Here is a 14,474-nt window from a genome sequence, read left to right as displayed (position 1 = left end):
GAGTGCCTCAATTAACATTGATTTAATTAACACTAAAACTCATAGGTTCGATTCCCACCAAATCTGGTGGGTTCGGGTCTCTCTAATAGTCTTGGGTGGCACCATCAAATGTTGTGACATATAATTTTGGTGCTATAACGCCGGACGGTCAGTTTTTCGATAATGACACACATCACATTTTTCGATCCGTGAGCCACCTAAGGCTTTCGCCTAAAAAAAAAAATACAACAAAAAACGAAAAGTAGAGGTACAAGTCGGCAGCATGATCGCTACTGACAGTCGAGTTGAGAAAAAAGAAAGAACATCAACCGAGGGCACCACAACCAAGAGTGGAATATTGAAGTGTTTCCGCATAAAGCACCGAACAAAGTCTTTTTTTTTATTGTTTACCCGGGATCTCATTTGCTCAGCCCAGTGTTGGAACAGTGTTAACAAATACTAAGAAAGAAAGGTGTAAAGATAATGATGGTTGTTCAATGCCAAAAATGCTACTCCAGGGAAAAAAAAAAGAAAACTACCCGACGTGGTTGCTCAGTGGCTATGGTGCTAGGCTGCTTAGCACGGAGGCCGCGGGATGGAATCCCGGCCACGGCGGCCGCATTTCGATGGAGGCGAGATGCGTAAACACCCGTGTACTTAGATTTAGGTGCACGTTAAAGAACCCCAGGTGGTAGAAATCTCCGGAGCCTGGCCACTACGGCGTGCCTCATAATCACGAAGTTGTTTTGGCAAGTAAAACCCCATAATTAAAAGAAAATTTTAAATTCTTGATTTTACGTGTCAATCTTACGTGACTTTACGCCATAGTGGATGAATCGAAATTAATTTTAACCACCTGCCTTTTTTTTTTTTTTACGGCTCACCCAATACACGGCACAAGGATGTTTTTGCATTTCGCCCGCAGCGAAATGCGGCTGCTGTGGACGCGATTTGATCCCGCGCGCTCGGGTTAAGCAGCGCAACGACGAAGTGATCACAGTGGACACATCAATCTACAAACAATAAAAACAGTCCACCGGCATTCAAAGACGCATTAAATACATTCGCAGAGTTTTTTTTATGCCTGAGCACCTCAGAAACACCATCAGTGCTTTCGTGGCGCTCAACGAGCCGGTGATAACAGGGATAATGAAGCGTGATAATGTTTATACGCTTGTATGGGAGTGACATCAAAAAGTGCAACACCAACCGCAAGAAACACGTCAACGTCAACCGCCAACAAGTGAGGTCGTCGGTCATGTTGCACCCCCCCTCACAAAACTGTTCAAATGATTAAACGATATTGTCCTATATCTGTAGCACAGCTTCTTGCAAACATTTTGGCGACAAGCAATGTACCCTTACATGCCTTGATTGAACCCTGTTATAACCAGAGATTTGACTTCCGTTTGTGCGTCAGTTACAGCCTCGTCGAAACCATCAATTTGTCTACACGACGTTTGTTTTACGAAAGGTTTGAACGAACTTGACGCTGGCGTATTTACGCCAGGCATTACTGACTTTCTCCTTCTTTTTTGCATTTTGCACAAAATTCTTTAGCAAGCGCAAGCACAAGACAATCAGTCCTACCATTAACGAAAAAATTACTACCAGGAACGTTAGCCGTTTTTTTTTTTCGTAGATTAAATGCTCGAAATGGACTGTGGTCACGTACTTCAAATGCCCGACGACGTGATTACATTCGAAGCATATATGCAGACATATGAGACAACTCGGAGACATATGACATACTATGGCTTTCCCTTACACGGTATTCAACAAAGCAAGCATTTCTGCGGAACCCATCTCCCGATAAATGTCGACGGTAATGCGATTGCAATGCGATAGTATTGAAGCAATGTAGCGAACCAACGTATCGTTCTCCGCTGAAATGCGTCTTGTATGAGGCGTGTGCTGCAGCAGGGACTGCTCTCTTCACATTCCATTCGGACACGCTGCGCCATCTGGCAGTGCCGCCACGAAATACCCGCTTAGTCCTTTTCGTGGCTTCTAAGATTGTACCCATGGCGAGCCGGTGCGTGCGATCGTCAAAGGGCAGGTGGCTTAGCCGGGCTCCTTGTTCTCGCGGACATGCTACACCATCTAGCGATATCCTGTGGACGCGTATGGACATCTGCGATCATCTGTGGACCTGCTATGCCATCTAGCGGTGCCGCCGCAAACACTGCGCGTGGCCTCCGAAATGCGTGCCACGCCAGTGCGTGCGAAGAGTGAGAAACGCGTCATGTATGAGGCGTTCACTGCAGCCGGGTTCCTCTTTCACCCTTCGGCGACGACGACGACAATGATGATGATGATGATGATGATGATTGATTGGCAACACCTTTGAAAGGGGGTGGTGAAGAATATCCACCTAGCCTGCTTGATTTAGTCAGCCATGCTATGAAAGTTTGACATCCTAGCACTTTTTATACATCTCCTTAATCTGTTTTATTTTCTAAAAACTTCTAGATGTACTTTGTACCGCGGTCTATAGTGACACATGATCCAGTCGTATCAATCTATTCCCTGCTTTGTTTCCAGCAATACTCTAGAAGTATCTTGCTTATCTAGACTGCTGATCGTTTGATGTTTCCGTCCACTTCACATCCAAACGCTTCTGGAAGGCGTACGTTGGAAATTGGTCTCGCTGTGTACTAGCGTGGAGGCACGCTCACGTAATCCAAAGGAACCTTTAAAAAGATTAGTTCTAGCAGTTTACGAACGTATTTCTTTAAAGAGGTGTGTTAAAAAATAATGTTTGAAATTTAGAGGCAAATAACGAAAAAAATACATGCGTCGGCCGGGAATCGAACCCGGGCCACCCGCGTGGCAGGCGAGTATTCTACCACTGAACCACCGACGCCCTGTTCTCAACGCGGCAGCGGTCACCTATTGAAAGCTGGACCGGTTGCGCAACTTGCTTACTGCATTGAGGTCATCGTGTCGACGAGAATATACAGGAGAGACGGACTGCATATACGCGGGGTAAACGTCGGGCTACGTATGTCCTTACAATTTCATCAAGATGATGACGGATAGGTCAACTGGGACGCGTAGTTCAGGAGAGAAGTGGCTTCCTTGTTTATATAATTGAAAAAAAAACACGTGACATTAACACGTGACACGTGACATTATACATGCGAAACGTAAAGTAAACCGAATGCGAAAATTGCTGAAAACTAACCCATGATAATTTACGCATGAAAATTTCAGCGCAGCTATCCAACTTATGAAATCAAAATTTAAGAAATGCAAACAGTTCTACTTTACTAATACACTCACAAACCTTTTGAAAACTGCTCCCACAAAGTTCTGGAGCTACATTCACCAAAAGAATCGTAACGAAAACGGAGCCTTAAGTGAAGATAACAGAAACTCTGCTCACTTGCTTAACGACTACTACTGCTTCGTTTTCACTGAGGGCAATGGCACACTACCACAAGCAGGCTTCTCTAGAAATAAGCCTCTAGAGCCGCTCACACTAATAGAAACAAGCGTACTTAACCTATTACTTAACTTAGACCCAAATAAATAACCAGGACCTGAATGTATTCCAAATGCATTCCTTGGCAGATACGCTGAGTGGATGGCCAAATACTTATTAATAATTTTTAACCAAATCAACCTCCTCAGGCACCCTCCCTAAAAATTGGAAACCAGCTAAAGTGAAACCAATTCATAAATCGGGAAGTAAAACAGAACCCGCTAACTACAAGGCCAATCTCACTAACATGCACTGTCTGTAAATTACTAGAACACATTATCTTAAAGCACATAAACAAACACCTTGAACAGGAAGAAATACCAACAGATTGTCAGCATTGTTTTCGCAAAGGAGTTTCCATGGTCACACAACTAATTGAGCTTGTTCACGATGTATCGTTAAGTGGGGACCTACAGAAACAAATCGATCTAATCTTTCTAGATTTTTCAAAAGCCTTCGATCGCGTAACACAATAGAAATAATTTATAAACTCGAACTTACTTTGGGACAGGGCCCTATTCTAAACTGCGTCAAAAACTACCCTACTAACCGCACTCAGTTTGTCGAAGTTAACCAGCAATATTCCATTAAATCTAGCGTAAGATCCGGAGTTCCACAAGGAAGAGTTCTGGCTCCAGTTTTCTTTCTCATATACATTAAGTATCTGCCTTCTGAAATTCCAGTCAATGTTAGAAATTTTGCTGACGATTGTGTTCTGTATCAGGTAATCAATTCTTATAATGACAATGTGGCCTTGAACGACGCTTTGTCGCTTGTATACAAATAGTGTAACGAATGGCAAATGACTTTAAATATTAAAACATCAGTTATTTTATCAATTACGAGAAAAAGCTCCCATCAGAATTTAACTACACTATAGATGAACCAACACTTAGCAAAGTGAAGGAGTACAAGTACCTCGGCTTAACATTAACACACGATTTCATGTGGGAGTGCCATGTTAACAACGTTACCTTGACCGCACTAAAAAAGTTTAATTTCCTAAGCAGACGTCTTAGACTAGCACCCCCAAACACAGAGCTACTAGCATATAACACATTTGTCAGATCAGTATTAGGATATGCTAATGTTGTTTGGTTTCCTTTCACCAAAGAACTCTTTAACGAACTAGAAGCAACTCAAAGGAAGGCACTAAGATAAATTTACAACAAACATAGGTTAACAGACTCACCCAAAGAACAGTTTGGCAGCGGTGCGCAAACGCAAATAACGTCGCTAATTCCCTCTCCTCTTTGCAGCATCAAACGTCTGCATTTCGTCACACGTACCTAAGCTCCATCGGACTACGTTGCGCAATCACTCCTGCCTGGACACAGCGGATTTCCTGCGGTACCTGCGCCGCAATCGGCGTCCAATCGGCGCCCGACAGCTGTCTTCTGCGAGCTTAAAAACAGCGACACTCCTGGATCTGCAACAGTTTGGCAGCGGTGCGCAAACGGAAAGCACGTCGCTAATTTCCTCTGCTCTTTGCAGATGAGCGATTTGAATCGCCTTTTATTCAGTGCATAGTTTGTTGTGCGCTGCTGCCAAACTTGAACATTTGCGTATTTGCTTTTCTGCTGTTCTTGTGCCATGTCGAAAGAAAAAGAAATTATGAAGGCTTTAGAAGATTTCAAACGCGAGATGAGGGCTGAGCTGCGTTCCGTCAAGGATAGCCTGAAGTTCTGTAGCGACACTCGTGACAAGACGAAAGCTATCAGCTCTGATATCAAGGCGCTAAGAAAGGAGATTAGTGATCTTGTAAACTGTAAGGAAAAGCTTCGCTCTGAAAAGAAACGCTTGGCTCAAAAATTGGAAGAACTCGAACAATACAGCCGCCTAAACAACCTAGACATCAAAGGTGTGAAATCAAATACTGAACCCAGAGAAGTAATTGAGAAACTTGGCGAGACCATCAATGAACAAGTTTCTATCGCCGACTTAGACACGTGTCACAGAATTCCCACCAGTAGTACAGGCGAAACCAACATTCTGGTCCGCTTTGTCCGCCGAGATAAGCGCCATGCATTTCTTTCTAAGGCTAGAAAGCACGCGCTATCTAACAAGGACCTTGGTCTCACTGATAGTGGATGTATCTTTTGCAAATTTTTGCACGCAGGGATGAAACATCTCACATACTAAAAATTTGTGCATGATCCGACTTGAGTAATATGACCGAGTAGGCATCCACACCTTTGTCAGCTGGTGACTAGCCAGTCGTTGTCATGGATTACCCGCCCACTGTATTCATTATGATGCTTCTTGCTTTAACAATAAGTTTACTCCTCTCACAGAAATGTTATCTGCTATGCATATTAATGACCGCAGTATGAAGAACAAACGCAACGGTCTAGATGTTCCTTGGGTCAATAAGCCGAACGTTTGATGTGCTTTTGTTTACAGAAACATGGCTCACGACACATGATGATCATCTTCCATTCAAAAATTACCAGTATCATGGCCTCCTTCGCTCGAATATGAGAGGTGGTGGTCTTGCCATGTATGTAAAGAGCTGTTATCCACAATGTGTGTTAGACGAAATTTCTGTAACAAATTCCAATGTTGAGTCTTTAGCCGTATCGCTGTCCAATGTCATTGTAGCTGTTGTATACAGACCTCCCGCAGGGAACAAACTACCTTTTTTCAAGTTCCTCGAAAGCTTACTCTTGAACCTCGCCAATTCCCGGTTGCCTTTTGTAATAATGGGTGATATTAACATTAACCTCATGCACGATGATCCCAGTACGCGCGAAGTTGATAGCCTTATAGCATCTTAAGGTTGTTTAAATACTATAAACACGCCTACTAGAATTAGCGTTGCCACAGCTTCCCTGCTGGATGTTTGTGTCACAAATATGGTGTCTCCAGAAGCGGAGTCTGGCCTGTTATCTTCTGAAATCAGTGACCACATCCCGACTTTTTGTTTTCTTCCTCTCAAACGCATCAATAATAATAATATTTGGGGTTTTACGTGCCAAAACCACTTTCTGATTATGAGGCACGCCGTAGTGGAGGACTCCGGAAATTTTGACCACCTGGGGTTCTTTAACGTGCACCTAAATCTAAGCACACGGGTGTTTTCGCATTTCGCCCCCATCGAAATGCGGCCGCCGTGGCCGGGATTCGATCCCGCGACCTCGTGCTCAGCAGCCCAACACCATAGCCACTGAGCAACCACGGCGGGTAAACTCAAACGCATCAAGTCAGTATACAAAAATGCCTCCAGGGTAACTAGAGTCATTTGCGATCAAAAATGCCTCCAGGGTAACTAGAGTCATTTGCGATGAAAATGTCGCCAAATTTATTACTCTTATTCAGAATATGTGTTGGGAGAACTTTCACAGCATGCATATCTAAAGTCAACTCGGCTTATACAGCTTTTCTTGCCAAGTTCTTGGAATGTTATAATGCAGCGTTTCCTGCAATCGAGGTAAAACATAACTTCCGAAAATCTAGAAAGCCGTGGGTTGATAAAGTGTTATATAGCAGAATACGTATTAAAAATAAAATGTATTGTGAATTTGTACGTACTCGCGATGTAGCCCATTTTAGAGAGTTCAAAAAATTCGGAATAAACTAAATAAAGACCTCAATTCTGCAAAATCAGCTTACTATACAAAACGGTTCTCCAGAATTTATAATGACCGCAACAAAGTTTGGAGTGAGATAAACGAACTATTAAACGAACACAGGTGCAGGAACCACTCAGACATCGCTGCATCCAATTCCCAAGCTAGCGGAACTCAATCAGCTAACACCATAAACCACTTCTTCATCGGAGCTGGCAAGCCCACATTAGATCAAGCTCTCTCTAATGCTCCCGTATGCAACCTCATTATCACTTTACCTAACTCTATTTCGTTGCTGCCTGTGATCCCACAAGAAGTAGCTACCTGCATTGGGAAAATAAAAAAAAAACAATGTCTCAGCAGGCCATGACGACATCAAAGCGATACCATTGAAGTGTGCGTCTGCATTAATATGTGAGGTTCTAGCGTATGTTATAAATCTGATGTTCACAAGTGGTACGTTCCCAGATGAACTGACGATTGTTTGTGTTTGTCCTATATATAAAGGAGGAAATAGAAAGGAAATCACAAACTACCATCCCATCTCCGTGTTATCAGTGTTATCGAAGGTATTCGAAGGAGCCATTAATAGTAGATCAGAAAAGTTCTTTTGCGCTCATAACATTATTAACCCCTCTCAGTATGGCTTTTTGAAAAATAAATCGTCTGAGCAAGCTTTACCCGCCGGTAAAGAAAAGATCATTGACAACATTGAATCCACAGCATACACTCTCGGTCTATTCTTAGACCTCAGGAAAGCTTTGACTGCGTACAGCACAAAATTCTTTTGAGTAAACTGAACAGTTACAGGATGCGCGGTATAGCTCTGAACCTGCTGACAAGTTACCTAAATAACAGAATAAAATACGTTAAATGGAGTAATTTTCTTTCGTACCGTTTGCGCATTACCCAAGGGGTTCCGCAGGGATCTATAATAGGTCCACTTTTGTATTTATTGTATATAAACGACATCTGTAGCATACCTGACTCTCCAGATTTGGTTATGTATGCTGACAATACAAATATTTTTTTCACATCACGTACTCTGCCGGAATTAGAAACTATCGTAAACGCTTATTTCGTAAAATTATACGCTTGGATGCAGGCGAATAAGTTTAGTTTAAACTTGTCAAAAACCAGGTACATAATTTTCAGACGTATTATTGCCTCTGTTCATTACACACTTAACCTAATATACGCCAACACAAAACTGCAACAGGTAACAACTCAGAAGTTTCTTGGTGTATGGTTTAATGAACATTTATCATAGAACACGCATACTTCAAAACTTCTTACGGACTTTAGTAAAACTGTTGGTTGTCTTTAACGGATCAGCGATCACTTGCCTGTTTCCCTAAAAGTGCCCATATACTACGCACTATTTTTTTCTAAATTGTCCTATTGTGCACTGGTCTGGGGCACTACAAAAATAAGTAATTTTCAGAAGTTATTGCTTTTGCAAAACAAGGCATTGCGGGCTATTGAGGGTTACCATGGCACGCCGGAAAACCTACGAACATTACCACTCTATCATACGCATAATTTACTTAAAGCAAACCATGTTTACCTATTTCGCCTGTTACAGTACATCCATCGTAATCGTTTGTTTTCCATTGCTCCAAACCGTTCTCCTAGTAAATACCCCCTTCGGCAACGCAGAAACTTGGTCCCTAAAACGAGGACAAATTACGGCAAACAAAAACTCGATTACCAGATTCCAGTCTTCCTCAATAACCCATCTTTAAGTCTCATGTTTGATCTCCCTAAGAATAAATTTTAAAAAGACATCAAGAACTTAGTAATCAGCACCGACTCAATATAATTTGTTTTTTACTTAGCGAAGCATCTCTTGTTTTTGTGTCAAGTTGTTTGTGTGTGTGTTTTCTTTAGCGACCTCATGCCATGTTTATACATTGCCTTTGATTTATGGAACACTGTCTTTGTATCGAAAGTAATATTTCTCATGGTAATACTGTCGTTTGATGCAATGTATTTTGTTCACTGTCATACTATGTTAATATTTATTTCTGTGTTGCTCACTGCTGTATCGACTGTTTTGGGGAACTGTGACCTCGACAGGCTTACCGCCTTTTGCCGCAGTTCCCTCTTTCATCTTTGAAGGAAAATAAACTTCAGCCTTCAACCTTCAATTGCTAAAACAGGCCAGTATACTGACCTTAGAAAATCGAGCCAAGCTTCCACGATTAAAAATTATGTATCAACTTATTCATAATGACGTGGAAACAGAGTTCCAAATACTTATCTGTAACACCAACACGACTCACCCGACATAAACATTCACTATCATTAAGCGAACACCCATTTTATACGGAAAGCCATGAGAATTCGTTTTTCCCTTCAATGACACGTTAATGGAATGAGCTGGACCCTAGTATTACAAACAGCCCATCCATAACTACTTTTTTAACATTAGCCAAAAATGAATTGCGTGCTTTACAATTATGACGTTCCTGTGCCACCATTTATTTCTGTGTAATTTTATTTCACTATATTGTGTACATAACCACAATTTATTTAACGACCCCTTAAACGTATCTTATGGATTACTACCTCTTGTGTATATCTCACTTTTATAACTTGTAATACTTGCCATTACTGCGTACTTTTCTTTATTTATGCAAATGTTTTACTTTTCTTCTGTTGTAATTACTGCTTACCACCATTGGTATTTGACAGACTACCTCATTACCCCTTGTTACTCTTAAATTTAATGCTATGTGTTATTGTTTAATTAACGCCTACCATGCTGTTCACCTTTGCAAATTTTCTACCTTTTTGACTACCTCTTGATTTTTTCGTAACATTATTACAATGTACTACGTTATTTTTCTGCCTACTATATTGTTTGCCTTTGCTAATTGCATGTCTATTATGCGTAATCCTAATATTGCGCTAATTATTATCGTTACATTGCAAGATACCTATGTATGCCCTTCCTGCTGTTATCCCTGATGGGATCGACAGCATGAATAAATAAAGAGGACGAAGGCGAAAGCCTGCGCACTCACGAGACATTCGTTAAATTAGTAGACATTATGATTCGCACGCGTTCTTACTTCCTATTACTTGTGTTCTCCCACTGAAGGCCGTGGATTCTAGCGCCTTTATCTACTCTACCTTAATTAATTGCATGTTCATTACGTTCGCCTTAATTAACTCGAAAGGTCGTGGGTTCCGCTCCCACCAATGATCGTGCGTTCGACCGTCAGTGGTGGCATTATTAATTTTGATGCCATTGGATTTTTGTGCCGCCAAATGTGGTGGGTTCGAGTCCCACGAATAGTCGTGGGTGGCACCATACATTGCGGCGACATTGAATTTTGGTGGTATAACGCCAGACGGTCAATTTTTCGATAATGAAGCACATCAGATTTTTCGACCCGTCAGCCACCTAAAGCTTCCGCCTTTAAAAAAGTACAAGAGAAAACGAAAAGTGGAGGAACAAGTCGGCAGCACGATCGCTACTGACAGTCGAGTTGAGAGAAATAAAAATCAACCGAGGGCGCGTTGATTTGCTGTATTATAGTTTTTTTAAGGGAAATCCTTACCGTTCGGAAAGTTAAATATTGAAGCAGCTCTGTATAAAACTCCGTGCAACGTTATTTTTTTAATATTTGCCCGTGATCCTACTTGCTCAGCCCAGTGGTGTTGGAACAGTGCGAAAAAAGACAGAGAGAGAAAGGTGTTGATTGCCTGAAATGCTATTCCAGGAGGAGGAGCAGGAAATAATTTTATTGCATGCCTTGCGAGTTGGTGGAGAGGGTCGAAGGCCCCGCCTAGGTGACGGCCAGGAGTTTGTGGTAAAGAAAGTTAATTCTGCATTTCACGTGTAAATTGTACAAGACATTACGAGCTTTACTTATCATTACCGGAATTTTACGTGACTATACAAAATAGTGGGGGACTCGGAATTAATTTTGACCACATGTGTATTTTTTTTCCGTGAACCCAATGTACGGTGTAAAGGCGTTTTTGCACTTCGCCCCCAGCGAAATGCGGCTGCTGTGGTCGGGATTTGATCCCGCACCCTCGTGTTTAGCAGCCCAACGACGAAGTGATCACAGCGGTCATATAAACCCATACACGACACATTCAGTCCACGGACATTCAAAGACACAATAAATACATTCGCAGAATTTCCTTCAGGCCTGAGCACCTCAAAAACACGATCCTTGCTTTCATGGCGCTTAACGAGGCGGTGACGACAGTGATAATGAAGCGTGATAATACGCTTGTATGGGAGTGACATCTAAAAGTACATCCCCCACCGCAAGAAACACGTCTAGATCAACCGCCAACAAGTCAAGGCGTTGGTCATGTTCCCCAGTTTACAAAACTGTTCAAATGTTTAAAGGAAATTTCCTAATTCTGTGGCTTAGCTTCTTGCAATTATTTTGGTGACAGATAATGTACGAATTAATGCCTTGATTGAACCCTGTTATTACCAGAGATTTGCTTTTGGTTCGTGCGACTGTTACAGCCTCGTCAAAACCACCAATTTGTCTACATGACTTTTCTTTTACAAAAGGTTCGAACGAACTTGACACTGGGGTATATATACCAGGCGTTAGTGACTCTCTCCCTCTTTTTGCATTTAGCACAAAAACCGTTCAAAAACGCACGCACAGGAAAATCAGTCCTACCAATAACGGGAAATTTACTAGCAAAAACGTTACCTTTTCTTTTTTTGGAAGATTAAATTCTCGAAATGGACAGTAGTCTCGTACTTGAAATGCCCGGCCACGTGACTACATCTGAAGCTTATATAGAGACGTACTAGGCAACTCGGAGACATATGACATACTGTGGCTTTTCCTCATACGGCGTTCAACGAAGCAAACATTTTGGTGGAATCCGTCTCCCGATGAATGTCAATGGTAATGCGATTAGTACTGAAGCAATGCAGCGACGCAAAGCATCGTTCCCGTCCAAAACGCGTCTAGTATGAGACGTGTGCTGCAGCAGGGACTGCTCCCTTCCACTTCCATTCGGACACGCAGCGCCATCTTGCAGTGCCGCCATGAAGTTCCCGCTTAGTCCTCTTCGTAGCTTCTGAGTTTGTATCGATGGCGAGCCGGTGCGTGCGATCGTCAAAGGGCAGGGGGCTTAGCCGGTCTTCTTTTCTCGCAGACATGCTACCCCATCTAGCAACATCTTGCGAGCTTATATGGACATCTGCGATCATCTGTGGACCTGCTGCGCCATCTAGCGGTGCCGCCGCAAACACTGCGCGTGGCCTCCGAAATGCGTGCCACGCCAGTGCGCGCGAATGCTGAGAAACGCGTCATGTATGAGACGTTCTCTGCAGCCGGGTTCCTCTTTCACGCTTGTTCAAAAATAATGTCCGAAGTTTACAGGCTATTGAAGAAAAAGAAACATTTGCGTCGGCCGGGAATCGAACCCGGGCCACCCGCGTGGCAGGCGAGTATTCTACCACTGAACCACCGACGCCCCGTTCCTAAGATTGCAGCGAGCACCTATAGAAAGCTAGACCGGTTGCGCAACTTGCTCACTGCATTGAGGTCATCGTGCCAACAAGACCATGTAACAGAGGCGGACTGCGGATACGTGGGGTAAACGTCGAGCTACGTATATCCTTGCGATTTCATCAAGATGATGACGGATAGGGTATTCTGGGCACGTCGTTCTGGATAAAAGTTGTTTCCTTGTTTGTGAAATACAAAAAAACAACGAGGAAGTTGACAGTCGCTTTAACATGCGCTAGAGAGGACGAAGGCGAAAGGCTGCGCGCTGCCGAGACATTCATTAAATTACTTGACATTCTGATTCGAACGCGTTGTTATTTCCTATTACTTGTCTTCTCCCACCGAAGGCCGTGTATTCTAGGGCCTTTATTTACTCTACCCTAATTAATTGCGCCTTCATTACTTTCGCCTTAATTAACAGGAAAGGTCGTGAGTTCAGCTCCAACCAATGATCGTGCTTTCCACCATCAATGGTGGCACCATCAATTTTGGCGACATTGAATTTTGGTGCCATAACGCCGGACGATCAATTTTTCGATATGCCGCACACCAGATTTTTCGACCCGTGAGCAACCTAAAGCTTTTGCCTAAAAAAATACAGGAAAAAAAACGAAAAGCGGAGGAGAAAGTCGGCAGCACGATCGCTACTGGCAGTCGAGTTGAGAGAAATAAAAAACGTGAACCGAGGGCGCCGAAACCGAAAGTGGAATATATGGGCGGCTCCACATAAAATGCCGTGCAACGTTTTTTGTAATGTTTACCCGTGATCCTATTTACTTAGCCCAGTATTGGAACATATCTTGTTTCATATCTTTATTGAAAGCATTACCACCTGCTGCTTGGTCTTCTAACAAGCACGATGTGCTTAGATTGACCAGCAAACAAAATCTGTCAACAAATGTATTTGAAATAAAGTCTGATTTGAAAAAAAAAATTTGATTTGATTTGCTAACAAAGACAGGCAGAGAAATATAGGTATTAATTTAATGATAGGTTGTTCATTGCCTGAAATGCTGCTCTGGGTAGGAAACAAAGCAAAATCATTTTAAATTCTAAATTTGAGCTGTCAATCTTACGTGACTTTACGAGTTTTACCTATCATTTCCGGGATTTTGCGTGACTTTCCGCCACAGTGGGGGCTCGGAAATAATTTCGACCACCTGTGTTTATTTTTTTCCGTGCACCCAATGCATGGTGTAACGGCGTGTTTGCATTTCACCCGCAGCGAAATGCGGCTGCTGTGGACGTGATATGATTCCGCGCGTCTAAGCACCCCAACGTTAAGCACCCCAACGACGAAGTGATCACAGTAGTCGCATAGACCCACAAACAATACGTACAGTCCACGGACATTCAAAGACACAATAAATACATTCGCAAAGTTTCGTTCAGGCCTCAGCACCTCAGAAACACCATCAATGTTCTCGTGGCGCTTAACGAGGCAGTGATGGAAGTGATAATGAAGCGTGATAATGATTATACGCTTGTATGGGAGGGACATCCAAAAGTACATCCTGAACCGCAAGAAACATGTCCAAGTCAAACGCTACAACTCAAATTGTTGGTCATGTCGCCCCACTTACAAAACTTTTCAGAAGATTAAACCAAAATGTCTTATATCTGTAGCTTAGCTTCTTGGAAACATTTTGGTGACAGGCAATGTACCATTAAATGCCTTGACTGAACACTGTTATAACCAGCGACATGATTTAGACTCGTGCACCTGTTACAACCTCGTCAAAAGCATCAATTTGTCTACACGACTTTTGTTTTACGAAAGGTTCGAACAAACTTGACGCTGGGGTATTTATACCAGGCGTTAGTGACTATTTCCCTCTTTTTGAATTTTGCACAATAACAGTCCGCATTGTCAGGATTGGGGGCTCAATCCCATCGCTCGTGGTCCTTTGCAAAGATTGGAGTACGGCATGA

At 42.6% G+C, this 14,474-nt stretch overlaps 2 non-coding genes across 2 annotated transcripts; both read right to left on the bottom strand.

Moving 5' to 3' along the window:
- Positions 1–2,774: 2,774 nt before the first annotated feature.
- Positions 2,775–2,845, bottom strand: TRNAG-GCC (transfer RNA glycine (anticodon GCC)). Its single transcript has one exon. It is a non-coding gene; the product is annotated as a tRNA-Gly (tRNA).
- Positions 2,846–12,436: 9,591 nt separating this feature from the next.
- Positions 12,437–12,507, bottom strand: TRNAG-GCC (transfer RNA glycine (anticodon GCC)). The gene has a single exon. It is a non-coding gene; the product is annotated as a tRNA-Gly (tRNA).
- Between the last annotated feature and the right edge of the window lie 1,967 nt (positions 12,508–14,474).

Source organism: Dermacentor albipictus, chromosome 3 (genome assembly GCF_038994185.2).
Source record: "Dermacentor albipictus isolate Rhodes 1998 colony chromosome 3, USDA_Dalb.pri_finalv2, whole genome shotgun sequence".
In the NCBI taxonomy this organism is placed as follows: domain Eukaryota; kingdom Metazoa; phylum Arthropoda; class Arachnida; order Ixodida; family Ixodidae; genus Dermacentor; species Dermacentor albipictus.
This window is presented reverse-complemented; position numbering and strand designations above follow the sequence as displayed.